This window comes from Thalassophryne amazonica, chromosome 8 (assembly GCF_902500255.1).
Source record: "Thalassophryne amazonica chromosome 8, fThaAma1.1, whole genome shotgun sequence".
Lineage (NCBI taxonomy): Eukaryota > Metazoa > Chordata > Actinopteri > Batrachoidiformes > Batrachoididae > Thalassophryne > Thalassophryne amazonica.
In genome coordinates this window covers 106,964,486-106,991,953 of record NC_047110.1, presented here as the reverse complement: position 1 = coordinate 106,991,953, position 27,468 = coordinate 106,964,486, and the positions used below count along the sequence as shown (strand labels likewise).

General features: G+C 38.8%; 1 protein-coding gene and 1 pseudogene across 2 annotated transcripts in view; both read left to right on the top strand.

Annotated features, from left to right (window-relative positions):
* The window catches only part of LOC117514980, a 28,153-nt pseudogene extending 4,448 nt beyond the window's left edge, over positions 1-23,705 (top strand).
* Positions 23,706-24,744: 1,039 nt separating this feature from the next.
* Positions 24,745-27,468, top strand: part of far1 (fatty acyl CoA reductase 1) — a 56,543-nt gene continuing 53,819 nt past the window's right edge. Inside the window, exon 1 of one of the 2 annotated variants that reach the window (XM_034177194.1) lies at positions 24,745-24,763. The gene's annotated coding sequence lies outside the window, so the exon portion shown is untranslated. Of the gene's footprint in view, positions 24,764-24,878; positions 24,898-27,468 lie in introns of those variants that run through there. The other variant, XM_034177193.1, reaches the window with a different exon arrangement.

Below are 27,468 nucleotides of genomic sequence, written 5' to 3'. Positions count from 1 at the left end.
TTCAGTCGTGTGACTATCCGAGAAATTGTGGAAGAGGTGGGCATGTCACAGCATGTCCTGTGAGACTTCAACACAAAGGTGCTTTTGCTCTGCCGTCAGAAGCAGCATGAATTTCATCGCCACTCTTTTCATGGCCAAATCTTCTGTCACAGTGGAATGTACCGAAAAAGTGCTGATGTCCACCTCTTCCGCAATTTCTCGGACAGTCACACGACGGTCCCGCATCACCACAGCGTTCACTTGGGAATGATCTGGTCATTTCAGCATGTTGATGGCCGACTGGAGCATGGCTCGGTCTCCACCGCTGTGCGGATGTCTTTAAACCGGTTGTACCGCTCCTTAATCTGTGTGATGCCCAAAGCATCGTCACCGAAAGCCGTCTGAATCTTCCGAATGGTTTCCACCTGGCTGTCGCCCAGTTTCTGGCTAAATTTGATGCGGCGCTGCTCCAGTCGTTCCGTCTCTTTCCTTGAAATGAAAATCCGCCGAGCGCACAGCACACGTCCCACACAAAGGTTGCTTACCAGGAAATGACGCATTCGACAGGTGTGAAAAAGTTCACGCATGTGCACGAAGGTTCAAGGTTTGCTCATGCAAGCACACATGATTCAAATCCATCAGGTTTTTGAAAAAATAAAAGGTCCGATACTTTTCTAACAGACCTCGTAGCAGATGAACACTCATATTTGAGAAGTGAAATGAAGTTTCTAGTATTTACAGAAAGTGTGCAATAATTATTTAAACAAAATTGGGCAGGTGCATAGATTTGGGCACCCTTGTCATTTTATTGATTTGAATACATTTAGCACTAATTATTGTAACGCAAAATTGGTTTGGTAAGCTCACTGACCCTTGACCTCCTTACACAGGTGAATCTAATCATGAGAAAGGGTATTTAAGGTGGCCATTTTCAAATGTTTCCCCCCCTTTGCATCTCTTCTAATGAGTGGCAACATGGAAGCCTCTAAACAACTCTCAAATGACCTGAAAACAAAGATTGTTCAACATCATGGTTTAGGGGAAGGATACAAAAAGCTATCTCGGAGATTTCAGCTGTCAGTTTCCACTGTGAGGAACATAGTGAGGAAATGGAAGACCACAGGCACAGTACTACTTAAGACCCGAAGCGGCAGGCAAAGAAAAATCTCAGATAAGCTGAAGCGAAGGATGGTAAGAACAGTCATAGTCACTCCACAGACCTGCTCCAGAGACCTACCATATGATCTTGCTGCAGATGGTGTCTCTGTGCATCGTTCAGCTATACAGCACACTTTGCACAAAGAGATGCTGTATGATGCTGTAATGCAGAGGAAGCCTTTTCTGCATACACGCCACAAATAGTCACTTGCGGTATGCTAAAGCACATTGGACAAGCCAGGTTCAATTTGGAATAAGGTTCTGTGGACCGATGAAACTAAAATGGAGTTATTTGGACATAACAAGGGGCGGTATGCATGGCAGAAAAAGATCACAGCATTCCAAGACAAACACTTGCTTACCTACAGTAAAATTTGGAGGTGGTTCCATCATGCTGTGGGGCTCTGTGGCCAGTGCAGGTACTGGGAATCTTGTTAAAGTTGAGGGTCACATGGATTCCAGTCAATATCAGCAGATTCTTGAGAACAATGTTCATGAATCAGTGACGAAGCTGAAGTTGCACTGGGGCTGGATCTTTCAACAAGGCAAGAACCCTAAACACTGCTCAAAATTTACTAAGGCATTCATGCAGAGGAACAAGTACAGTGTTCTGGAATGGCCATCTCAGTCCCCAGACCTGAATATTATTGAAAATCTGTGGTGTGATTTTAAGCGGGCTGTCCATGCTCGGAAACCAACAAACCTGAGATGTTTCATAAAGAAGAATGGTCCAAAATACCTTCAACTAGACTCTCATTGGAAGCTATAGGAAGCGTTTAGAGGATGCTATTTCTGCAAAAGGAGGATCTACTAAATATTGATGTTTTTTCTGTTGGGGTGCCCAAATTTATGCACCTGCCTAATTTTATTTAAAGAATTATTGCACACGTTTTGTAAATCCTATAAACTTCATTTCACTTCTCAAATATCACTGTGTTCATCTGCTATATGATAAATTTAACTGAAATTGCTGAGCCAAACAACCAATGACTTATAAAGGAAAATCATTAAAATTATCAGGGGTGCCCAAACCTTTACATACCACTGTATAACTCCTTCAGTGTTGTCATGGGTTTCTTGGTGGCTTCCCTCACTAATCTACTCCTTGAATCTTTACTCTGTTTTTGAGAACTGCTTGCTCCAGGTCTACATGTACACTGCCTTCCGAAAGTATTGGAACACTTTTTTGGAATACATTTTAATTTATTTATGCCATTTCAAATACATTATATATATATATATATAAAATCGTCTTCCTTAAACACAAACCGAAAGCAAATCTCTACAATTTGATATAAATTAATTAAAAATATAAAAGCCAAGATGATGGGTTGCATAAGTAATGGAAGGCTTTGGTATAATTCCTGTATTTACAGTGGTATAGAGGAGGATCTTTCACCAAAGCATCACATCTAGGCTTGCATCTCAGATGTACCTTCTGGCAGATGTACCTTCTTTTTAAGAAAATCCTCCTCTGTACCTCTTCAATCACAGCCACAGAAGCCTAGAACTCCTTCTGAATTGTCTGGGTGTCTTGGTGGCTTTCCTCACTCTTTTTCCTTCTTACACAGTCACTCAGTTTTGACAACTGTCTACTCCACACATATTTACCATAGAGTGTCATACTGTTTGTATTTCTTCATAACTGATGTAAATAAAGTTCAAGACATATTCAGTGACTTGGAAATGTTCATGTATCCATCCCCTGACTTGTCTGAAGAAAACTGGCAATAAAACCGATTATTTACAGGTATTATACCAAAGTGTTCCTTTACTTATTTAACCCATCATCTTTTATATTTTTGATTAATTTATATCAAGTTGTAGAGATTTGCTTAGAGTTCGAGTTTAAGGAAGATCATTTTAGAAATGTTGGGTTTATTTGTATTTTTAAACAGATTAAAATATGTGAAATACCAAGTGGTTCAGTACTTTTGGAGGGTACTGTACTGTAGTGTACCTTACTGTTTGTTAATAACTGTGACTTGGAAAATCAAGGGAGTGTCATGATGAACTGAACTTTCAGGTTTTTTTTTTTACGTTCCCGTTCCAGAGGTCTTTGTAGCTTTTACTAGCTGCCTGTAAGCGATTGACAGTAGTTTCCATTTCACTTGTAGTATCCAGAAGAGTAAATATTACTGTTTGATAAGTGTTGTAGTGTGGTTTTAGTTACTCACGCTAAGATGAGAAAGGTTATCTAGAATGACCTATTATCACTCTAACGTTATCTTTAACAAACCTCAGGCTTGTGTATACGTTTCAGAAAGTGAATGAATGAAATATGTGTGCATATTAAATGTAAAATGGGCTTGTTTGACAAAAGGTGTGTTCAATGCTTTTGAACAATGCTGATGTGCATTTAGACAAGGATGTTTGTAACTTAGAATCCTGGCGATTTCCTTTTAAAAAATCAAACTTTATTTGGGTGGGGGTCCCATATGTCATTCACCATTTTTTTTACTTGAACAAAATGTATCTGATTTACACCAAATTTGAACTGAACACCCCAAAAGACTGTTTCTCGGTCGAGTTTGATTAGACGCTCTAAGTACCACCCACTTTACTGAATAGAGTATTGATTCCTTTGCAGATGATACTGCCATTCAAATTATCTGATTTTTGCATTATATTCACTGAGTGTCCCAGATGTGTGTACCTCTACTGAGTTTAGCTTTGTGTCTGATCAGATTTCACCAAGAGCGTATAAGGACTGTCCACTTTACTGACCGGAGATTTTGGCCATTTGGCTGGATTGGGGGGGGCATTTTCAGCTGGCTTTTTTGTTTCTACCTTAATCAGGCCCACAGACGTTTTGTTCTTTATACAGACTCTGTCTAGTTTGACAGCTTTGCAGGGCAAAACTTAGAAACATCTGTTTATTATTCAGCTTTTGGAAACTTTGCATAACATTAGTACATTAGGTAAGCAAGTAATATTTGCCTGGATCCCTAGTCATTAAGGGGAATGAAAAAGCTGACAAGCTGGCAAAAGAAGCTCTTGCTATGGATGTTACAGAAATAAACTTACCCTACACGGATCTAAAGCCAAAGTTTAATAATTATTTTAGGAACATATGGCAACGTATGGGATCTGTATCCCAATAATAAACTTCATCAACATCAACCGTTCATTGAATCGCTTAATCTTCTACTGCTAGCTAAGCGACGGGAAGACGTGTTGACCCACGCTCTTTTAGGCCATTCACACTTGACACATGCGTATTTACTTGCAGCGGGCGTCCCGCCTTATTGTTTACTGTGTAACTGCATACTTACAGTGAAACATGTCCTGCTTGTGTTGATTTGCTCACATTTGGGGTGAATTTTTATGCCGTTCCTGATCTTAAGACATTTAGAGATGTTTTGCGTTCCCACATTCTAAGTTTTCTTAAAGAGATTAATTGTTTTATTAGATTTTAAGTTGGTACCTGTTTGAGTCCCATTCACAACAGTTATACCTTTGGGCAAGGTATTTTGTTCCAATTGCCTTGTCTTTTGGAGGAGACTTTCAGCCGTCAGGCCCATGTAAAGGAGGGACACACCTTTTGTACGCTAACAAACCTGCTTCGTTTGTTGTAAGGAGTTGGGATTTATCCCGGTAAAGTCGTCACATTCCTAACCTATTGATAGCTTGCTGTTTAACTTGTATTGCATGACATTGTGGTGAATTTTGTGTTTATTGTACCAGGTAAATATTTGGAAACTGTTTGACACTTACATGACACTTATGTGTTGGTAGTGTCATTAATTTCTTATCAATCAGTCAATCAATCAATCAGTCTACCTTATTCAGCCACAATAAATCACATCAATATTTGTTCTGAGGGTTTGACCAAACATTAGACATGATTATTTCAAGAATTGACTAATTAGTTACTTGTTAGTGCCATGTCACTCACTCACTCACTCATTTTCAACCACTTATGCGGGATGGGGTCGCGGGGGCAGCAGCTGTAGCAGAGGACCCCAGACTTCCCTTTCCCATGCCATATATTGCCAGAAAATGGCCCAAAATTTCAATCACTGTTTTCCAGAGCCCAAGATGATGCCTTCAAATGTTTTTGTCTACAAACCCAAGATACTCAGTTTATTGCCAGATAGGATCCAATAAACTAGAATAAACCAGAAAATATGAACATTTAGGAATATAAAAAAACAATAATAATAACATATTGGCCAAGTCGATATGTGTGTGTATATATATACAACCCCTGGCAAAAATTATGGAATCACTGGCCTCGGAGGATGTTCATTCAGTTGTTTCATTTTGTAGAAAAAAAACAGATCACAGACATGACACAAAACTAAAGTCATTTCAAATGGCAGCTTTATGGCTTTAAGAAACACTAAGAAATTAGGAAAAAAAAATTGTGGCAGTCAGTAATGGTTACTTTTTTAGACCAAGCAGAGGGAAAAAAATATGGAATCACTCAATTCTGAGGAAAACATTATGGAATCATGAAAAACAAAAGAACGCTGCAACACATCACTAGTATTTTGTTGCACTACCTCTGGCTTTTATAACAGCTTGCTATCTCTGAGGCATGGACTTAATGAGTAACAAACAGTACTCTTCATCAATCTGGCTCCAACGTTCTCTGATTGCTGTTGCCAGATCAGCTTTCAAGTTGGAGCCTTGTCATGGACCATTTTCTTCAACTTCCACCAAAGATTTTCAATTGGATTAAGATCTGGACTATTTGCAGGCCATGACATTGACCCTATATGTGACTTTTTGCAAGGAATGTTTTCACAATTTTGCTCTATGGCAAGATGCATTATCATCTTGAAAAATGATTTCATCATCCCCAAAACATCCTTTCAATTGATGGGATAAGAAAATAGTCCAAAATATCAATGTAAACTTGTGCATTTATTGATGATGTAATGACAGCCATCTCCCCAGTGCCTTTGCCTGACATGCAGCCCCATGTTCTCTTCAGGCAGTCATCTTTATAAATCTCATTGGAACAGCACCAAACCAAAGTTCCAGCATAATCACCTTGCCCAATGCAGATTCGAGATTCATCACTGAATATGACTTTCATCCAGTCATCCACAGTCCACGATGGCTTTCCTTAGCCCATTGTAACCTTGTTTTTTTCTGTTTAGGTGTTAATGATGGCTTTCGTTTAGCTTTTCTGTATGTAAATCCCATTTCCTTTAGGCGGTTTCTTACAGTTCGGTCACAGACGTTGACTCCCAGTTTCCTCCATTCGTTCTCATTTGTTTTGATGTACATTTTCGATTTTTGAGACATATGCTTTAAGTTTCTGTCATGACGCTTTGATGTCTTCCTTGGTCTACCAGTATGTTTGCCTTTAACAACCTTCCCATGTTGTTTGTATTTGGTCCAGAGTTTAGACACAGCTGACTGTGAACAACCAACATCTTTTGCAACATTGCGTGGTGATTTACCCTCTTTTAAGAGTTTGATAATCCTCTCGTTTGTTTCAAATGACATCTCTCGTGTTGGAACCATGATTCATGTCAGTCCACTTGGTGCAACAGCTCTCCAAGGTGTGATCACTCCTTTTTAGATGCAGACTAACGAGGAGATCTGATTTGATGCAGGGTGTTAGTTTGGGGATGAAAATTACAGGGTGATTCCATAATTTATTCCTCAGAATTGAGTGATTCCATATTTTTCCCTCTGCTTGGTCTAAAAAGTAACCGTTACTGACTGCCACAATTTTTTTTTCCTGATTTCTTATAGTGTTTCTTAAAGCCAGAAAGTTGCCATTTGAAATGACTTTAGTTTTGTGTCATGTCTGTGATCTGCTTTATTTCTACAAAATTAAACAACTGAATGAACATCCTCCGAGGCCGGTGATTCCATAATTATTGCCAGGGGTTGTATAATCAGCTGACAATCATTCAAACCAGTTTTATTATTCATTTCTTCACTGCTTTTGGCAATAAAGTAAATATCTTTAGATTATGGACAAAACAAAACATCTGAGGATGTTTTCACCATTTTCTGATATTTTACAACTAAAAGATTAATCAAGAAAATAATCAACAGATCAATTGATTTTTATTTTCATTATTCCTTAATGACCTACCAAATGTTTGTGAGGATGTGGACATACAACTTAATGCTGATGACGTGGTAATCTACACAAGTGCAAGATCACCTGAGGCAGCAGCTCAAACTCTTATGTCAGCCCTAAAATATATTTTAAATTGGCTTAACATATCATGTCTGAAATTAACATACAGAAAACTGTCTGTATGTATTTATTTAAAAATGGCTTCCAATATTGAGCGCTCCAATGTGTACATTGAAGAGTGAATTCTTTAACAGTTAGTTAAAGAATTCAATTATTTGGGAGTGTTGCTGGACTCAACACTCTCCTTTTAAAAATCATATTTAAATAAGTAAAATAATCCAATCCAATGTGTTTAACTTCAACCAGATAAGGAGGTCAATGACAGATCAAGCGGCTGTGATGTTCTTGCACTGTATGATCTTTTCTCATAGAAGGTTACTGCATAACCAGCTGGCCTCTCACAGGTGTGACAGTTTTAAAACCGATTGAAAGGCTTTACAAAAGAGCATTCAAAAATTTTAGATAAAATACCATTTTTGTAACATCACTGTAAAATTTTAACAAATTGTAACTTATTTAGTTTTGAAAATTTTTATAAAATTTAAAAATGCTTGTCTAATATATAAAACTTTACATGGGTTGGCTCCTCCACCTCTTGTAAATTATATTAAATATAGAACAGTTGGTCCGAGGGTCCCCAGGGCTATGAGTAGAGGGGACTGTGAAGTGTCTGTGCGAAAAGCAGCTTTTGCACAAAATGTTCTGTCCTACAAAGGTGGTGTCCATAGAGCGCTTGCCAACTACAGTGAGGGAGGCCCTAAGCTTTAAACCTTTCAAATGTCACTTAAAGGAGTGGCTCAGATTAAATAAAAAATGTGAGCATTGGGAACTCAATTGTAGAAACTAAGAAGAACTGTAGGGAATGTGCAGTGCACTACAGCACTTTATAAGTTATTGTTCTTAAATCTATGGTTTTTAAAATATAGAAATGTATGAAATTAGACTTGCAATTTTAATTAACTTATTCCATTTGAATTGTACTCGTACATGTAGTTTTTTTTTAACTGTGCCCTCCTTTGAGTGAGTTTGTGTAAGATAACCGTTCATGCTCAGATCACATCAGTGTCCTTTTGTTTCCTGTCTTTCATCTAGTCTGTGTCTTGTTGTAGTAGTTAGTGACCCCTATGTAATGTAGTCTGTTGTTGTATTGTAAGCTCCTGTGATGTTTGTGTGTTTTTACTGTAAATTGTTTAATTTTTATAGTCTGTTGGGGACTACAGATGGAAATTACCCCAATGCTATAATCTGACATATGTACACTTTATGTGTTCATTAATATGTGTTGTCCCTTTTAAATGAATAAATGAAATGAAATGATTATGAACTTAATCATTAAATATAGCCTTAATTCATTTAATAATCAATTAATTTTTAACACTCTAGTCTACATAAATTATCCTGTTTACCAAAATCCCAATGTGGTAGTGCAGTTCATTTGGCAGCCAGTTTTTTTTTTTTGTTTGTTTTTTTTTAATTCCTGAATTTGTATCTGAACACAGAAGTCACATCTCCTGTTTTATCTCCTAAAGCCGTGGGAGCTTTTTACACAACTTTTAAGTGCAGAGAATTCACTGAAGCGCTGTAAAAACAGAGTTTTAGGATTTGGGGACATCTGGTAGACGTGACACACAGAATGCTGGACTCGGCACGTCTCTGTCTTTCTCACTGCTGCTTTCCAACCAAAGCTGCACATTTTTAAAATCCAGTAGTTGGGCTATTTTTTTGGGGTGGGAGGTGGTGGTGGTGGTGGATGTTTCAACTTTGCCTGCTCCACTTCCTTCACGATCAGGTTTTGCCAGATTTTCTTGATCACTTACTTTGGACGAATCAAATTTTCATTTCAGTTTGGTCAACTTGGAACTGCTTTTGGAGTAACGCCAGCTGGAAGTTTCTTTTACAACTGTTAACTCTTCTTTGTGTCTTATTTTGTTTTTCTGTCGTGTTTGTGCAGGCGGAGTAGTGTCGACTACAGACACCATGGTGAACATTCCAGAGTACTATGCAGGGAAAAGCGTCTTGATCACTGGTGCAACTGGCTTCATGGGCAAGGTGGAGTACTTTTTATTCGATAACAAGAGTTTGGCTACACTGAAAGCAAATGATCCTGAAGGGCAGGAAGACAGTTCCAAAAGATTTCCATTATTAAGTATTTGAGTTAATGCAACTCCAGAGGATGTCTAATACATGAAATCAACACTAAACCTATTATTGGTGGGCATATCAATGAAATAATCAGGAAATAATGGACACTTTGACATCATGAAAGTCTTTGTCCTTTAAAAATGTGGGACCGCACACATTTTTGGCTGTTAATTACCCTGTAATTAAAAATCTCAGTCTAATAATAGTAACTTTATTTTGTATAGTCATTTGCCAGAAATCAAAGTTCTGTACAAAATGTTAATAGATGATAAATTAAAAACAACACAAATACAACCAAAAAATAAGAAAAAAAAATTAAACTCTATCAACATTTCAATTTGTTGTCATTTACATAAGTCTTTTTCTGATAATCTATGATTTAAAAAAAAGACCATGCCACAAAAAAAAAATTAAATTGGGGTCATGTGTCAGGAAGAAGCTTGATACTGCGTCAGTTCATCCTACAGTGTAAACGTTGCCGCTTCCATCTGCTCCGTGGCTGTTGTGCTGGAAAATCTGTTTTGCACTTCAACCACATTGTTTGTTGTAGTGCCTCAAATGTTCTTCGCCACGTTCCACAGCCAGGAAAATGAAGTGCTAATTATACATGGTGTGCGGCATTTGGCCAATTTGAAAGCACCAAAAAGGAAAAGTTGATCATGTCTTTCTCATTGTTGAAGGTGCTGTTGGAGAAACTGCTAAGGTCCTGCCCAGAAGTCGGACCTGTGTATTTGCTGGTCAGGTCAAAGGCGGGACAGAGTCCCCAGGCTCGCGTGGCCGACGTGATCAACTGCAAGGTGAGACGTGGGTTAAGTCACGGTGCTGTGACGCAGGTGTGGAAGATGATGTGCAGATCATCTGCGGACAGAAAGGGAGGTTGTGGAAACATCAGAGAATGAGATAGTTGTAAAGAGGAAGTGAAACAAGTGAATAGTTGGAAATCAACTTCAAAGAGGACAAGAAACAATCATGAAAATCATGACAGATTTAATAATGTCATAGTAGAGAAGAAGAAATGGTAGCGTCTTGGCTGGTGGAACTTTAAAGACATTATCTCTCTCTTGTCATTAAATGTGCTCACAGAACTTGAGCAAAATGCCGCCGGTGACGGGAATATTGGAGACATCTTACTGTGTTGAAGCATGTGTCAACATTTCGTGTTTCTGCTCCTTTGTGTGGTTGCATCTCCTCCACACTGTCGCTTCTATTCAAGGCCAAGTCAAAATCAGTTTGTCATAAAAAAAACTTTTCTCATCATTGCCTTTATATATAAATCATTTTTTGATATGGGTTATGTGGCTGTGTCGTGTAGGTTTGTGGTTAGACCAGACCCAAACTTGTTCAACACACCTCAAACTGACATGTTTAACATGATTAACCTCATGAACCTTTGCCAAAAAAACATCTTCAGGGGATGATGCTGTGTCACTCAGATAGACTTGTTGCTATCACACCTCAAAGAACTGTACAAAATTTCTGCTGAATTTGGGGGAATTGTGAATATATAAATATATTTTGTTTTCATATTAAAAATAAACTCTACCTTTAATACCAAAAGCATTTTCTTTTGTTGTGAGTTTCTTCCTAACAAACCTTTTTTTCTGGAGTATAAGTTGCTTTTTTAAATTTTTTTACTAGTTAGGGAGGTCCTATAATTTTTACTCGGGTACAATTTGATATACTGAAAAAATCATGGCACCATTATTGTTAATTAATAATAACTTATCATTATCATTTATATAGGACTTTCCCAGTAATCAAAGCAGTAAACAAAATAAACTTTTAATAATAAAAGATTGAATGGCAATAATAAAGTAAACTACAAAAATCCCAAATTAAAGAGCTAAAAATACAGATAAAAGGTGCAACTTGTATGTTTTTCCTCTTTTAAGTGGCTTTTTTTTTTTTTTTTTTTTTTTTTTGGGACAAGTGCAACTTGTACTCTGGCAAATCTGGTAAATAATTAATCACGCACGAGTCTTAGACGTTAGATTTTTGTCCCAAGTAATTGTAAGAGGCACACTACAGTAACAACAACGGAATCTGAGACATGAAGGAAGCTGAAGTTTCTCCTTTTTGACATTTATTGTCGTGAACTCGATTCATATCACAATAACAGCTGGTGTCCAGTGATTATTATTATTATTTTTTTAATCTGGTTAGTTCATGTGTGACTTCAGTTCTGAAAAACCTGTAGTGTTGAAACAAAATGTGACATTGCAGAAATGCCTCATCTGTATTGACACAGATTACTGTTGTGTGCTGTGTACTTTACTTTTGTGTGTGTGTGTGTGTGTGTGTGTGTGTGTGTGTAGTTGTTTGAACGACTGCAGGATGAGCAGCTTGGCTTTGCAGAGAAGATCATTGCAGTGAACAGTGACCTGACACAGCCTGAGCTGGCTTTAAGTAAAGACGACCAGGACGCCTTGGCTAAAAACGTTAACATTGTCTTCCACTGCGCTGCCACTGTACGCTTTAATGAGCCGCTCAAGTGAGTTCTCCTTAAAGAAAAAAAAAAAAAATCAGTTGAAGTTTAAAAATAAAAAAATGTCTCCTTTGTCCATTTTTCAATAAGAGCACTTTACTGTTTTTAACAGTTCTTTTGACTTTTGTTGATTGTCCCAAGTTGGTGGTAATTTCAGTGAATATACTGCAATCAGGCAGGACAAATATTTTCTTGGTGTGTCAGTTAAACATTGTTTTGCTGACAAACTGTTTTCACATTGCTGGCAGGTCACCATGAATCCTGGTTCTTGACAACCTCCCTTGATCGATCTCTGCTCCCCCTCCACAGCATGTCTTTTTCCTGGTTCTCTCGCTCAGCCCCAACCAGTCCCAGCAGAAGACTGCCCCTCCCTGAGCCTGGTTCTGCTGGAGGTTTCTTCCTGTTAAAAGGGAGTTTTTCCTTCCCACTGTAGCCAAGTGCTTGCTCACAGGGGGTCGTTTTGACCGTTGGGGTTTTACATAATTATTGTATTGGCCTTGCCTTACAATATAAAGCGCCTTGGGGCAACTGTTTGTTGTGATTTGGCGCTATATAAAAAAAATTGATTGATTGATTGATTGATTGATAAAATTTTAAATTAAGTTGCTCTTCTTAGTATTTAGCTCACTTGCATCAGGCCGCGTACACACAGGGATAGACTCTAGCTTACAACCACATGTTTCAGAAGGTAGATCGTAGCTTAACAAACTCTGCAAGTGTTTAATAACACCAATACCAGAATGTCAAATGCCATACTTTCATTCTTTATTCTTCAGAGATGCAATGCAGCTGAATGTCTTGGCTACCCAGAAGATGCTGGCGCTGGCCCACAGGATGAAGCGTTGGAGATCTTTATTCATGTGTCCACAGCCTACGCCAACTGTAACAGGGAGCTGATTGAAGAAATTGTATATCCTCCCCCAGTGGACTATCGCAAGCTCATCGATGCACTCGAGTAAGTTGGTTTGGATGTTTCCAGTGAAGGCGAATACATCGTGAGCAAAGTGCGGTGAAGGTTTGTTTGAATAGGGGGTGTGGTTTTTCCTCTAACACTAAAGTGTAAATAAAGGTGGACACCGCACCTCTGTTGACTTTTGGTTTTTATTGCCCTAGTATGAAATATAGGTGGATATAGCGATCTCTCCATCCTTCCGTCTGTCCGTCTCTTTTCACATTGTTAGCGCAATATCTCACGAACCAGTTGACCAATTTCATTCATATTTGGCATAAGGGTATACTTGGGGTGATCACCCAACACCAATTGATTATGGTGACCTGGGATCAACTTCACGGTTGCAACAAGATATTCAAGATATTGACATTGCCATCTTTATCAGCACATATCTCAAGAACCAGTTGACCAATTTCATTCATATTTGGCATAAGGGTATCTTGAGTGATCCCCCAACACTTTGTATTACTGATTTGGGGGGGGGATACTTCATCTCCTGATGACTCTTGTTAAAAGTGAAGCCAGAGTAGCATGTGCGGTGTAATCTCTGTGATGTAGTGTCCATTAAAACGCCTTCAAAAACAAACAAAAAATTCTGCCCACGTACACCATAATTTTTAAACCAATTCTACAATAAAACTAGATAATACAGATAAATATCTTTATTAAAGTAATTGCTACATGGTTTGTGACCGAGGTGACTAGATTTCAATTTTTTTTTCACACGCATCAACCAGCTGGATGGATGCGGATCTGGTGTCAACACTGACTCCTAAACTGATTGGGGAGCGTCCAAATACCTACACTACACCAAAGAGCCTTGGCTGAGTACCTGTGCAGCAGGAAGGTGCCGGCGACCTCAACGTAGCCATTGTCAGACCATCCATAGTTGGAGCTAGCTGGGAAAGAGCCTTTCCCTGTGAGTAGATCTTGTGTTTGTTGTCCATATTATTTCCATTTAAGACAGGAAGAGAATGTCTTTTCTGACAAGTACTAGAACTTGATCAACATGGAGTTGGGGGGGGGTGTCAATACTGATAGTAAGTCCCTTCGGCTGCTCCTTTGTTTTCACTCGGAGTCACCACAGCAGATCAGAGGTGGATCTGCATGTTGATTTTGGCACAAGTTTTACGCCGATGCCCTTCTGACGAACTCCACATTACATGGAGAAATGTGGCAGAGGGTGGATTTGAACCGGGAACCTTCCACACTGAAACCAAGTGCATTGACCACTTGGCCACCACCACTGCAGGTGTCAATACTATATTGGAGAGTAAAAAAAAAAAAAAGATGCACACATGGAAAAGTGTTTATTTCTCGCTAACATTTACAAAGGTAAAACAGAAAAATACCACACGTTTGATTTATACAGACATCCAGCTGTCTGGGAGTGTATTCCGTCATCTTGGTTTATCACGACGGCTTTCACTCTGATTGGCAGTCACAGTATTGCATCCATTCAGTATTTGCATAAAATAGACTTCTTGTCTATTTTGGCCCCGCCTAGCTGGCGGCGTAGCCACCACTTGTCTCTTGTCACTGTAAAACACCCACCTCTGATTGAAAATGACTGACAGCTGGTTGATTTGCTTCTGCTCCTTATAACTAATGTGATCAAAGGGTGGTGGGGGGTCCCAGCCATGCCTGATAGCATTGTAAACAGTTGCCGCCTGAGTGTCCAATGCTGGACAAACTTAAGTAATGTCACCATTTCTAACATAGGGTTTCTGCTAATCCTTAAAAAAGTCTTAAGAGACTCATTAATTTAAAAGTAAAGCCTAATTGGTATTAAAAGGCATTAAATTAGTCTTTCAAAAGTGTTTAAAAGTGCCAAGATGTGAGAAGTAGGCATTTCGGGACAGATTTTACAGCGTGGGCTTAAACCAGTAACCATGTTCTATGTTACAATAAATATGTGGGCATTTTTGTTCTTATATTGCTGCCCCCCTTCACCCTCTCCCCTGCATCATTGTTGGTTATTGTAATGTTTCTTAAATTTAATTTAAACTGGCATTTAAAAAAAATCTTATATCCATGTTTAAGTTGGAGGAACCCTCTAACCACCAAAGTGTTTTCTGCAGTTTATTTAGTAAAATAAAAGTTTTAATACTGGATTAATAATAATAAAAATGTCTGCTTGGACAGGATACATTATCAAATGTATTTTGCTGTGTTCTTAATGCAAAAAGAAAAGGGATTGTAAGATTTATTTATACTGAACCGCTTTACTCTGCCTCTTCTTTCAGGGTTGGATAGATAACTTCAACGGGCCGAGTGGAATATTCATTGCGGTAAGTCAGGAAAATGTATCTGGGTACAGTATTGAAAGCCTGAATGTTCTCTGCACTTTTTTATTTTAGTCTTTGTGTTTATCAGTTTATACTAATTATTATAACTGTATAACACTAAAAGGAAATCTTATTTAATTATCTTAATTATAAATTAACTTTTGCAGCTCGAAATTCTTAATTCCAATGTGACAACTTACTGGTTTCACCGACGTGTTAGTTCAGGTGTCTGAAATATCCTTTGAGTTGTGAGTGGTTTTGAATGGCTCCTTTTTGGGTTGGGGCGTGTGGGGTTGAGAACAATGTGCTTTTAATGTCTTAAATGTCAGTGCTGCATTTCAGCGTTCAGGCTGACATTCATTGTATTATTGCTGAAGGTTTTTCTGTTGCCCTTTGCAGGCTGGTAAGGGCATCTTGCGCACAATGAGGGCGTCGAATGACGCGGTGGCGGACCTGGTGCCAGTGGACATGGTCATCAATGCCACGCTGGCTGCAGCTTGGTACTCCGGGTCACAGCTGAACAGGTGGGGGTGCAGGGGATTCAAAAATATGCTCACATGGTTACACCTTTTCTGAATGTGTGTATGAAGTTTTATTGAAATGTCACAATGTTTGGGTAAATTTTGTAGAATTTACTTGGGACTCTTTTTTTACAGACCTAAAAACATCCTGGTGTATAACTGCACAACTGGAGGAATCAACCCGTTCCACTGGGGAGAAGTCGGTATGAGATTTTTCATCTTGTCTAAAGTTTAAAATAAGTAATCTCATGACAGACTCTGGATGTAATCTGAGAGTGAACCTGACACACCCAAAGATTGGCTCACCTGGATATATATAGTGGCCTTATTTATATTCATATCCTTAAGAGGTGGAATAACTTAACTTCCAAATCAAGAAAGGTCAGCGGTTTAAAAGATTTATAATTAAAGGCTCAGAATTCCGGTCACAATTCAGTGCACTTGATTTGTTTCAATGCAAACTGTAAAATATTCTTGACATACTTATTTAACCTGTTCTGAAGGTTTCCCTACAAAATGCAAAACCTCACCTTTGAAACAAGTATAAAACATGCCTACATGCCATGGCCTTTTAAATATCCTTCTTAACAAAACCAAGTTGTGCAGTTGTTGCAAATATTGCTACAAAATAGAGCCAAAATGTCACATAATTTAAACACACGGCGTGCAAAAACTGCATTAACTGCAGTACAGTTTACTGTGAGCGTTATGAGGCTTTCTGCTCCAACCTTGTAAGTACGTAAGTCTTTAGAAGTTTTCCGTGTGAATTACTAATGTGAAAACGTGACAGAATGTTACGTTTGACCTCGAATTGTTCACATATTCAAATTCCTCAGTGCTGCTCAGCTGGAAGAATGTGTGTGTTGAGAGGGGTATGTCAAAGTCAAAATATCTCTTTGAACCTTGACATGTTGCCAAAAAAATAATGAAGCAAACCCACCCCTTTTTACTGCACTGGATGAAGCAACAACCACCTCCTTAAATTTCATTGTATATTTTCTTAAGAAAATGTGGTCAAAGTGTATGTATTTTTAGTCTGTCCAAAAATATTGCATGCATATCATTTTTTTGAAAGTATCAAAAGATTTATATTGCAGTTATTTTTCAACCTTGGGATATAAAGCTTTAATAAATTAATAATAATAATAAATTCATTTAGAAAGCACTTTATGTAAAAAAAAAATCAACAAAGTGTTGAAAATGGCTCCAAAACAACAACAACAAACAACATTAAACAGAGATCCTCAGTTTTCAGAGTTAAAAACAGTTAAAACCACAAAACAGTCATGCACAATAAGCAGAATAATTAAAATAATTTAAAAAAAAAAACATAAAACTAATGATCGGCAGTAGAAAATAAATAGGTTTTAGGACTAGTCTTAAGACAGCCAGTGGAAGTTGCCTTTGGAATCCCAAGAGGAGCAGGGAAAGAAAAAGCTAAAGCCCTGCGGACTTCTTTCTAACCCTTGGGACACAGAGCGGTGTTTCTCCACCAAACAGCTGAGGTTGTTTGGTGGAGAAACACTGTTGTAATTTCTGGTCAACTTGATGGTGATTCTTTTTAAATAAAAAAAAAATTGGTTGTATTTGTTGAACCAAATAGACGCTTTCTATTATTTCTGTAAGCTACCTCATATTTCACGTTTCTTTAATATCATGATGTGATTACAGCTGAGAGACTATATTGTTAAAATACGGCAATTTTAAAATGTTGGAAGTGCAGATGAAGCTGCCATGAGTCTGGATAAAATGACACTTTACAGTCCAATGCATTTGACTTGTACAAATGCAACTTCAAATTTTATGGTGATATCAAGGACTTTTGTATTTGACCTTAAATTATTTTCACCTCAAGCTCATTTGAAATTATCATGCAATAACTCAAGGTAAAGAAATTACAGTTTTTTTTAATCTCATGGTACTGTTTGTTTGTTTGTTTGTTTTTTAAATCAGGCATAATCTTATTGACGACTTCTGTTGAACAACCTTTGTTTCTTAGAGTACCATGTAATATCCACATTCAAGAGGAACCCCCTTGAGCAGGCCTTCCGTCGGCCCAATGTTAATCTTACGTCCAATCACCTGATCAATCAGTACTGGATCGCTGTGAGCCACAAGGCTCCGGCCTTCCTCTATGATCTGTACCTCAGGCTGATTGGACGAGAAACCCAGGTAACCTCACAGTCGCCGAACCAAACACGCCTCGCCTCTACCTGTGCAGCAAATCGCCTCACTCCTCTTCTGCTTCTTCACTGTGTTGGTCTTTCTCGGTGTAGTTGCCCAATGTCAAAGCTGCAAAACCACCATGTTGCACATAGCTTGTGCGCAGTTTTTGGTTGAAGTTGAAAGAATGCATAACCCAGGCTGTTCTCCCAGACACGTGGTGGGTTCTGCAATCTTACAACTCTGTGCTGATGTCAGCTGTTATCAAAAGACATCAGTTAAGCAACAATTACAAGAAGTTAGGCTCCATCTTCAGAGTTTTTATATTTATTTATTTTCTAAAGATAAATTATTTTAACCTGCTAACAATTTTTGGATTACTGCGTTTTTCCAGAGTATAAATTGCTTCTTTTTTTTTCCTCTCCCCAGTTTGGGGCGTAGGTGCAACTTGTGTATGGGGGGAAACAAATCATGCATTTGTTATTATTAATATATAATAATAAAAGTAAGATCTCAGAAGCTAAGCAGGTTAGGTCCTGGTTAGTACTCGGATGGGAGACCTCTTTGGAAGACCAGGGGTTGTGTTTGCTTCTCCAAGTAAAGCTGGAGTTGTGACAGAAAGGGCATTTGATGTAAAACTTCTGCACAAATCCCAATGTGGGTTTGTACTGACTCCACTGTGGGGACCCTGAAGGAAAAACAGTGGCAGTAATCAGAGCACGACACAAAATATACTCCAATAATAAAAGAATTAGAATAGAGAATAGAATAGAATTTATTATTATCATTGTACATGACACCAGAATAAAATACTGTGCATGACAATGAAATTAAAAACAATCTCTTAAAAGCACATTTAAAATAAATAAATAGAATAATAAATAACCCTAAAAATTCTACATAAACCTAGTTAAAACACTCAATCACAATCATAAAATGGCAGGTCCAGCAGCATTCAGTGCACAGATAGCTCTTCCCACAAAGCTATTTTAAGTCTCTTTGTTCTGGCCTTAAGTGCCCTGTATCGTCTGCCTGATGGCAATAATTCAAAAAAATAGTGTCCAGGATGGGAAGGGTCTCTGATTATAGTCCTTGCCTTCCTGAGACAACAACTTGTATACAGTTCCTCTAATGAAGGCAAGAGACAACCAGTGATCTTCTGGGCTGTGGTGAGGACCCTCTGGAGAGCTTTCCTGTCTGTGACTGTGCAGCTGGAAAACCACACACACAGACAGTAGGTCAAAATGCTCTCTATGGAGCAGCGATAGGACACCAGCAGTCTCTGTGGCAGATGGTATTCCTGAGAATCTTCAGGAAATAGTCTCTGCTGTGCCTTCTTGATGGTAGCCATAGTATTTGTGCTCCAAGTCAGGTCGTCTCTCAAATACTCGCCCAGAAAACGAAATTCAGAGACCCACTCCACACAGTCCCCATCGATGACCAGTGGCTGGATGACTGTTTTCCTCCTTCTATAGTCCACCACCATCTCCTTTGTCTTTGAGGTGTTGAGGATCAAATTATTCTCCCTACACCAGACTGACAACCGCTGCACCTCCTCTCTATAGGCGGACTCATCCTCACCAGAAATGAGTCCCACCACAGTAGTATCATCAGCAAACTTAATGATATATTGCTGAAGTGAGAGGGGGGTGCAGTCATAGGTGTAGAGGGTGTAGAGCAAAGGACTCAGCACACAGCCCTGAGGGGAGCCGGTGCTGAGGCTAATGGCCGAAGAGATATGAGGGCCCACTCTCACCCTCTGAGAGTGGTCTGTGAGGAAGTCCAAGATCCACCGCAAATGGAGTGGGACACCCACAGGTCCACAACTTAATCACCACCTAACTTAATTAACACCTATAATAGGAAATGCACTACAAGAATACACCAAAATCCCGAGTTAAAGTGTTGATAATACAGAAAAAAGTTGTGACTTATACTCTGGTTTGACTGACTGACTGACTATCTATCTATCTATCTATCTATCTATCTATCTATCTATCTATCTATCTATCTATCTATCTATCTATCTATCTATCTATCTATCTATCTATCTATCTATCTTCTATCTATCTATCTATCTATCTATCTATCTATCTATCTATCTATCTATCTATCTATCTATCTATCTATCTATCTATCTATCTATCTATCTATCTATCTATCTATCTATCTATCTATCTCTATCTATCTATCTCTATCTATCTATCTCTATCTATCTATCTCTATCTATCTCTATCTATCTCTATCTATCTAATCTTAGTGTTCAGAATAATAGTAGTGCTATGTGATTAAAAGATGCATCCAGGTTTTGAGTATATTTCTTATTGTTACATGGGAAACAGGTATCAGTAGATTCTCACAAATCCAACAAGACCACGCATTCATGATATGCACACTCATAAGGCTATGAAATTGGGCTATTAGTAAAAAAAAAAAAAAAAGTAGAAAAGGGGGTGTTCACAAAATAGTAGTGTGGCATTCAGTCAGTGAGTTCGCCAATTTTGTGGAACAAACAGGTGTGAATCAGGTGTCTTCTATTTAAGGATGAAGCCAGCACCTGTTGAACATGCTTTTCTCTTTGAAAGCCTGAGGAAAATGGGATGTTCAAGACATTGTTCATGTTAGATAATATCTGTGCTAATTCTTTGTTTTATGTTAGCTATTAAGTATTTGTTTGGAAGTTCTGAGAAATATGTTAAGTTTTACTCTATCATCTGTCCAAGTTTCAGATACAGGGAGAGCACCCCCTGTTGGTGAGAGCCAGTAACATTAGAAATGTGAGACTAAACCACACCTATGTTAACACCCACAAGGTATAAAAAGTGTTGTATGACTCATTTTAGGGGCCTTTCACAAGATGGACACTGTCTGTGAGGGCCCTAGGCCTGGTTTCTAACATGACCTTGAATAAACTCAAAATGAGGAATGCAGTTGGTTTGGTTTTTGGTAAGGGGCAGAATTTTACATAAAAAGAACCAGGTAGAAATAACATTCAGAAGAACAGCGTAGTTTGAATTAAAAAGTTGATTGGAGAGGGGAAAACTTATACGCAGGTGCAAAAAATTATAGGCTGTTCATCTACAATGATCTCCAATGCTTTAAAATGGAACAAAAAAAACAGACAGTCTGGAGTTACCTGTAAGTGCTGTGACAGTTAGAAGACGCCTGTGTGAAGCTAATTTATTTGTAAGAATCCCCCGCAAAGTCCCTCTGTTAAATAAAAGACATGTGCAGAAGAGGTTACAATTTGCCAAAGAACACATCAACTGGCCTAAAGAGAAATGGAGGAATATTTTGTGGACTGATGAGAGTAAAACTGTTCTTTTTGGGTCCAAGGGCCACAGACAGTTTGTGAGACGACCCCCAAACTCTGAATTCAAGCCACAGTTCACAGTGAAGACAGTGAAGCATGGTGGTGCAAGCATCATGATATGGGCATGTTTCTCCTACTATGGTGTTGGGCCTATATATCACATACCAGGTATCATGGATCAGTTTGGCTATGTCACAATACTTGAAGAGGTCATGTTGCCTTATGCTGAAGAGGACATGCCCTTGAAATGGTGTTTCCAACAAGACAATGACCCCAAGCACACTAGTAAACGAGCAAAATCTTGGTTCCAAACCAGCAAAATTAATGCCTCGCAGATGTGAAGAAATCATGAAAATTGTGGTTATCAACTAAATACTAGTTTAATGATTCACAGGATTGCTAAAAAAAAAAAGCAGTTTGAACATAATAGTTTTGAGTTTGTAGCGTCAACAGCAGATGCTACTATTATTGTGAACACCCCCTTTTCTCCTTTTTTTTTTTTAATAATAGTTCAATTTCATAGCCTTAAGAGTGTGCATATCATGAATGCTTGGTCTTGTTGGATTTGTGAGAATCTACTGAATCTACTGGTACCTTGTTTCCCATGTAACAATAAGAATATACTCAAAACCTGGATTAATCTTTTTAGTCACATAGCACTACTATTATTCTGAACACTACTGTATCTATCTATCTATTTATCTTATCTTATCTTATTCTTATTGGCACACACACAGTTGGGTGTGACTTATACACAGGAAAATACAGTAGATGACTATGTTCCAAATCCCCAAAAGCATCTTAAACTTGACCCGGCCTTAACTTGAAGAGGCTTTTGGGAAATGTTCCCAGCTCCTGGTGCTAGTTACAAGTTGATATTCGCTATGCAGGCACTTCTGCTGCACTGATGACTGTAGGACGGATGCATGCACACCATTCTTTACCTGGCGCTCTCTTTGTCCTCCTTGTTCTGTCATGTATTTGTCCTCCTACAGAGTACTGTATAAACATGATCTTCAAGACAAACCCTTTAGAGCAGGCCTTCAGAAGGCCCAATGTCAATCTGCGCTCCAGCTCCTTTACTATCAGTACTGGACCACTGTCAGCCACACGGTACCGGCCCTGTTGTATGACGGCTATCTCAGGCTGAGAGGCCGCAAGCCCTGGTAAGGTTGCAACTGCCCTCCCCACCCGGTAAATTCTTCTTCCCTGCCATTCAGCCCCATTTTGTCCACGTTTCCACAAACCCATTTTTTTTCTATTAGAAGATGACATGTCTCTCAAAGAAGGCTGATTCTTGTCAGTGGCCCTTCTGTGAACTTGACATTCATTAATCTCATCCTCCACTCCTTAACCGAATCATGGACAATCTTGATGGACCAAGGGATGTTTATTGATTGTTTTTAGCCATGTCATAGAAGTGTTGTGTTCAGTTGGCGATGTTTAAATCCTCAGATCCACCGTGAAGAAGTTCGAATAAAGGGCTTTGGGTCTGTTTGGGGTGTTTGTTTTTTTTTTTCTTCCTGTCTTATTGAATACAACAGTGCATGTTTGTGGACGGATGTTCTTGTGTGTCTTCTCTGCGTCCTTACTACCAGCCAGAGAGACTTCAGATGGCGGTGTTTTTGTTGGGCTGTCTGCAGTTGATTTGGCCCAGTAGTAAGTTCACCTTCTGGTGGTGTGATTTGAGCCTAACTGGTATGTCACTCGCTGTAAGTCACAATTATCTCTGCTTCTATGTGCTAATCAGCCGTGTACACTTTGTCACAGCATCTGACGCATTCGTCTTCACAGCAGGAACTGAGTCAGCTCATCTGCCTCTGACGTATTTATTTTGCGACATTTATTCCAAAACACGTCTGTGGATCAGTTTGTTACCTGTAACAAACTAAAGTCACCACAGACATGTAATTCAGAGGCTGTTCAAATATGAAAGTTGGGTTTTAGTGCCCAGAAAAGAGGAAAAAGATGCAGTTTGAAGGCTCAGATACAATCATCATTATTATTATTTTAAGATCAATTTTAATTTCAAACTGTATTTCCAACACTAACCTGCTCCAAACTGAACTCGAGCAACTGGATTCACTTACGTTAACAGGAGGACTTTTTAGGAGAAGTAGGAGAAGGGTTTTTTTTTTCTGTAAATCATAATGTTCAAATTTTGAGTTGTGAATTATTTTTGTTTGTTTATTTTTAAGTCAAATTATTAATTCCCCACCACCACTACCTGTCACACTGATCATATATCTATCTGACAGTGTTTTCTGTCCTTCTGGTCTGCAAACAGTTTAAATCCAGTTGGTCTTCATGTGGTCTGTACTGTTCTCTCAGGGGTGGAATCACAGCCCCCAACTACAAACAGTACTGTGAAAATTTGTAAAGGGGTCGTATTCTGCAAAATTGCTGTTTTATAGCTAAGTATTGTTGGAGTTTCAAAGTCCCACAGTTGGTGTCTGTGCACATAGGAATTCCTGCTTTCAGTCAAATTTAGCCTTGAGATGTCTCGATGTGTTCCAAAGGTCCACCTCTGACTTCCTGCTGACTCTGAGAGACATGCTCACACAGTCCGACAGCCAGCAGGAGTTATACTAACAGGGTTACTTCATTGTCCTGAAAATGGCTGGCCTTTTTGTGATAGATCACGTCATCGTTTAAAGGAGTATTTTGGTTGTGAGCGTTAACATTTTAAGAGCTTTGCATTAGGTCGTGGTGAGCTCAGATTTTCTTAAACTTGGGTCACAAGGGCGTACCTACCACCAAATTAACACTCATTGGGTTCCCTTTGCTGACTTGGGGGGGGGGGGGGTGTGGTACTTTACCCGAGCGCCCTCTGGTGGCTGTTTTGGCCGATGGAAACATTGCTGAACCCAATACAAATACATGTAATTTGGTCACTTGTCAAAGGGGTCAGATTCAACAATAAAGTCAATTTAATGTACAATGGTTCATTTCAGCTCAGTTGGTGTATGAATCTCATCGTCCAGGCAGTGAGAGCTATTAGCTGGTTGTTAGAAGCAAGTTAGAGACCAAACAAAACCAGCTGATTTCAACAGGCAATCAATGCATTTTGAGCTTGTTTTCATCGGGCGGCCATTCGTGGAAGTACGAATTCTTGCCTTCAGATTCACCACTTTGCTAAAGTGAGGTAGCACCAACCTCGAGAATAATACAACAGTCCTAAGGGAGTGATTAAACTACAGAAATGCTGTAAATCAGTTTATGGAGGTGTACTGAATGTTTTGTGCTTGTTGCTAAGGAGGCGTAGTGCGTTGTGGGAATGTTTACCAAAATTGTGTTGCTAGCAGTTAGACACCAAAACATATTTTGTTGAAGCTTAGGAAATAAGAAGACGTGTGGGTTTATAATTAAGATTGTCTTCTCCAAAAAAAAAAAAAAAATAAATGAAAAGGCATAAACTTATTTTTGCAGCGTTTATAGATGGCGCGACTTCTCTTCTCTGTATCTTTGTAACGTTTATTTTGCATTGAAGTGAGCGCTCTTGTGCCGTGTCTTCTTTGGCTGCTGACGTCACCACCGGTTTATCCCCGCCCAGGCTTCCTGATCGTCTCTGTGTGTGCACGCGCTGCTCCGCGACACGGCAGTTCTTGAAGTGGACGATCTCCGATTTTTTGTTTGTTTTAAATATTTAGGTAGGTACAGTTCAAATTATTTGCAGCAGCTGCATAGAGTTGGTTGTGAGTGGAGTGTAGCCGCGGAATGAGCTGGTTTAAAGCGGCTGATGGGTGACAGTCTGCGCGGCGCGTGACAAGAGGAAGGCGCAGCGGTAATATCCTGAAGCTTGATTCCTCATCAGTGCAGAGTTACAACCAGCGTTTGTAGACACAGAGGGAAAATTTTAAGTTCCACAGGCTCATAAAGTGGCTTTCCGCATGTCGCCGTAAATTACTAATGCAAAATTCTACACCCCCGACCAATACGGATTTTTTGAGGGGGCCGATACCCTTAACGATATTAGGGAGTAAACAAATTATGATATTGATATATCTGCGAGGAGATGTGTGTGTGTGTGTGTGTGTGTGTGTGTGTGTGTGTGTGTGTGTGTGTGTGTACACACACACACATAGTGTCGATGATTGAGGCTGTGTTTTTCAGTTTAAACATGAACTTTATGTAAATAATGATAATTATAACCAAGTACCAACCAACATATGTCACGCTGCATTCACGGTGCCTTCAGTCGGATTACAGTTGGCTTAAAATATAGGAACTGATTCCGTAGTTGTGAAACCATCATATATATATATATATATATATATATACACACACACACAATGTAATATACATCTCGCAGTGAAAGGAGAGATTTTGCAGTATTTGTAACCTCAACAGGGTGACTTGATTGCTGGCTACGGAGAGTGTCTTGGCCTCAGTTGCAATTTATTTTAATTTATATAACCCCAAATCACAAACAAAGTTGTCTCAAGGCGCTTCACACAAGTAAGGTCTAACCTTACCAACCCCTAAAGTATATTGACCTACAATATACTTATATTTTGGCTCCACTTAGCTGGCAGGACAGCTTCCACTTGTTGCTTATTGCTGTAAAACGCTCACTTCAATTGAAAATTAATGACAGCTGATCGCTTTACCTCTGTCTCTTGAAGCTAATGTGACCAAGGTGTGATGGGGTCCCTGCCACGCTTAACAGCAGTGTCAACAATGCCATCAGAGTTCTCTCTTCTGGATAAACTACACAAGGATGCGTTTACCAACAGCCACAGTGATTTTCTATTTGCATTGTTTATTCATGGAAATAAAAGTTTTTATCTTAGCAAAAATAACGCTGATACAGATATGTTTACGAAAGGCTCATATGTATACCTTATCACATGTCTGTTTATGTATCATGCCCCTCGTATCTGTATCAGGGCTGATACAGATACATCGGGCATAACAGGCGCGTGATACATAAACATACATGTAATAAGATATTTATCACATATTACAACAAAAAAAATAAAGAACAAGAACCATATAATTGTCATCCACTCCATTTGTCAAGTTTCACCAGAGAAATAATTGTCCATTTTCCTGGTGGTGTTCTTATTCTTATGTCTCTCTGTAAAGTCATGAGTGTCCTCTTCAATAACTTCTTGGTGTCTTACAACTTCAGTGTGAGACTCAAGTTGTAGAATTCTCCCTGCTAGGGAGACTAAAACTCTCTCACCTTGGTCAGGCATCTTGGTTGAATGAAATGATCTAGATCCTGTATCAGGATCCTGCAGTTGTCACCAGGGTAACACAAAACGGGGGTGTGTCATTGGTGGGGCCGAGAAATGGGGGCTCCTGATTGGAAGAAAAGCGGGGCAATACAAAGCCTGGTATTTTCAATGTCTCTTTTTTGTATCACCCTGTTTTAAGATTTGTATTGCCCTGATTTTATTGCCACAGTTTCCTTGGCAGTAAAATTGATAGGAAAAGTGTCTGATTTATCAATCCTATTTTTCTTGTATCTCATGAGGGCTGGTTTATGAGTATAGGTCAGATTTTTGTTGTAATATGCGATAATTACTGATATTAGATGTTGATAGATATATCTATTTGTTCCTAGTGTATCTATGGTAGAGTTTATGGTTATGTTTTAGGTTAAGTTTAGGGTTTTTCTTCTGGCATGTATATTGACTTTACACTATGATCTATTTCACACCTGTTACATAAGGGTTAGCATGTATGACCGCTAAGCCAGTGGTCATGGGTTTGATTCCCAACAAAGCAAAGAGTTTCTTTATTTTTTTATGTCAATAATAAATTGCATATATGACAGTCATCTTAACCATAGATAATTACCAGTATTTTGGAATCAGAGAAAGTGTTTAAGATCGTTACTTCAAAAAGTAATTTCAGATCTGCAAATGTCTTAGGGTTATAATTATGTAACCTAGATGGACCAATCACAAGCGCTATGTACGAACAGAATTTTGTAATATTAATACGACTATGTATGGACAGCTACTGCCTTGGGGTCAACAAATCAGATGGCACGGGTTGTCACATGACGACTGTCAGCCAATCAGAATTCAAGTTTTGGGATGCGTCTCCCTGGCCTGTAGTCAGCCTCTTGTTATAAATACGCCGTTGCTATGGATACGGCACTGTACGAAAACCAGGAATTACTATTAATACAGCAGTCGTCGTTATTTATGCCTTGTCCATACGGAAACAAAACTTCAGTCATTTTCAAAAAGTGTTCTGTAAAACATGCTGCTGCTCCTGCAAACAACGGAGAAGAAGACACCTTTTATAGAAGAAGAAGAATATGATACCATTGTTTCACAAAAGTTGTACACACGATTAAAAATGCAAAGGCAGCATTTTGAGATTTATCCACTCTGGG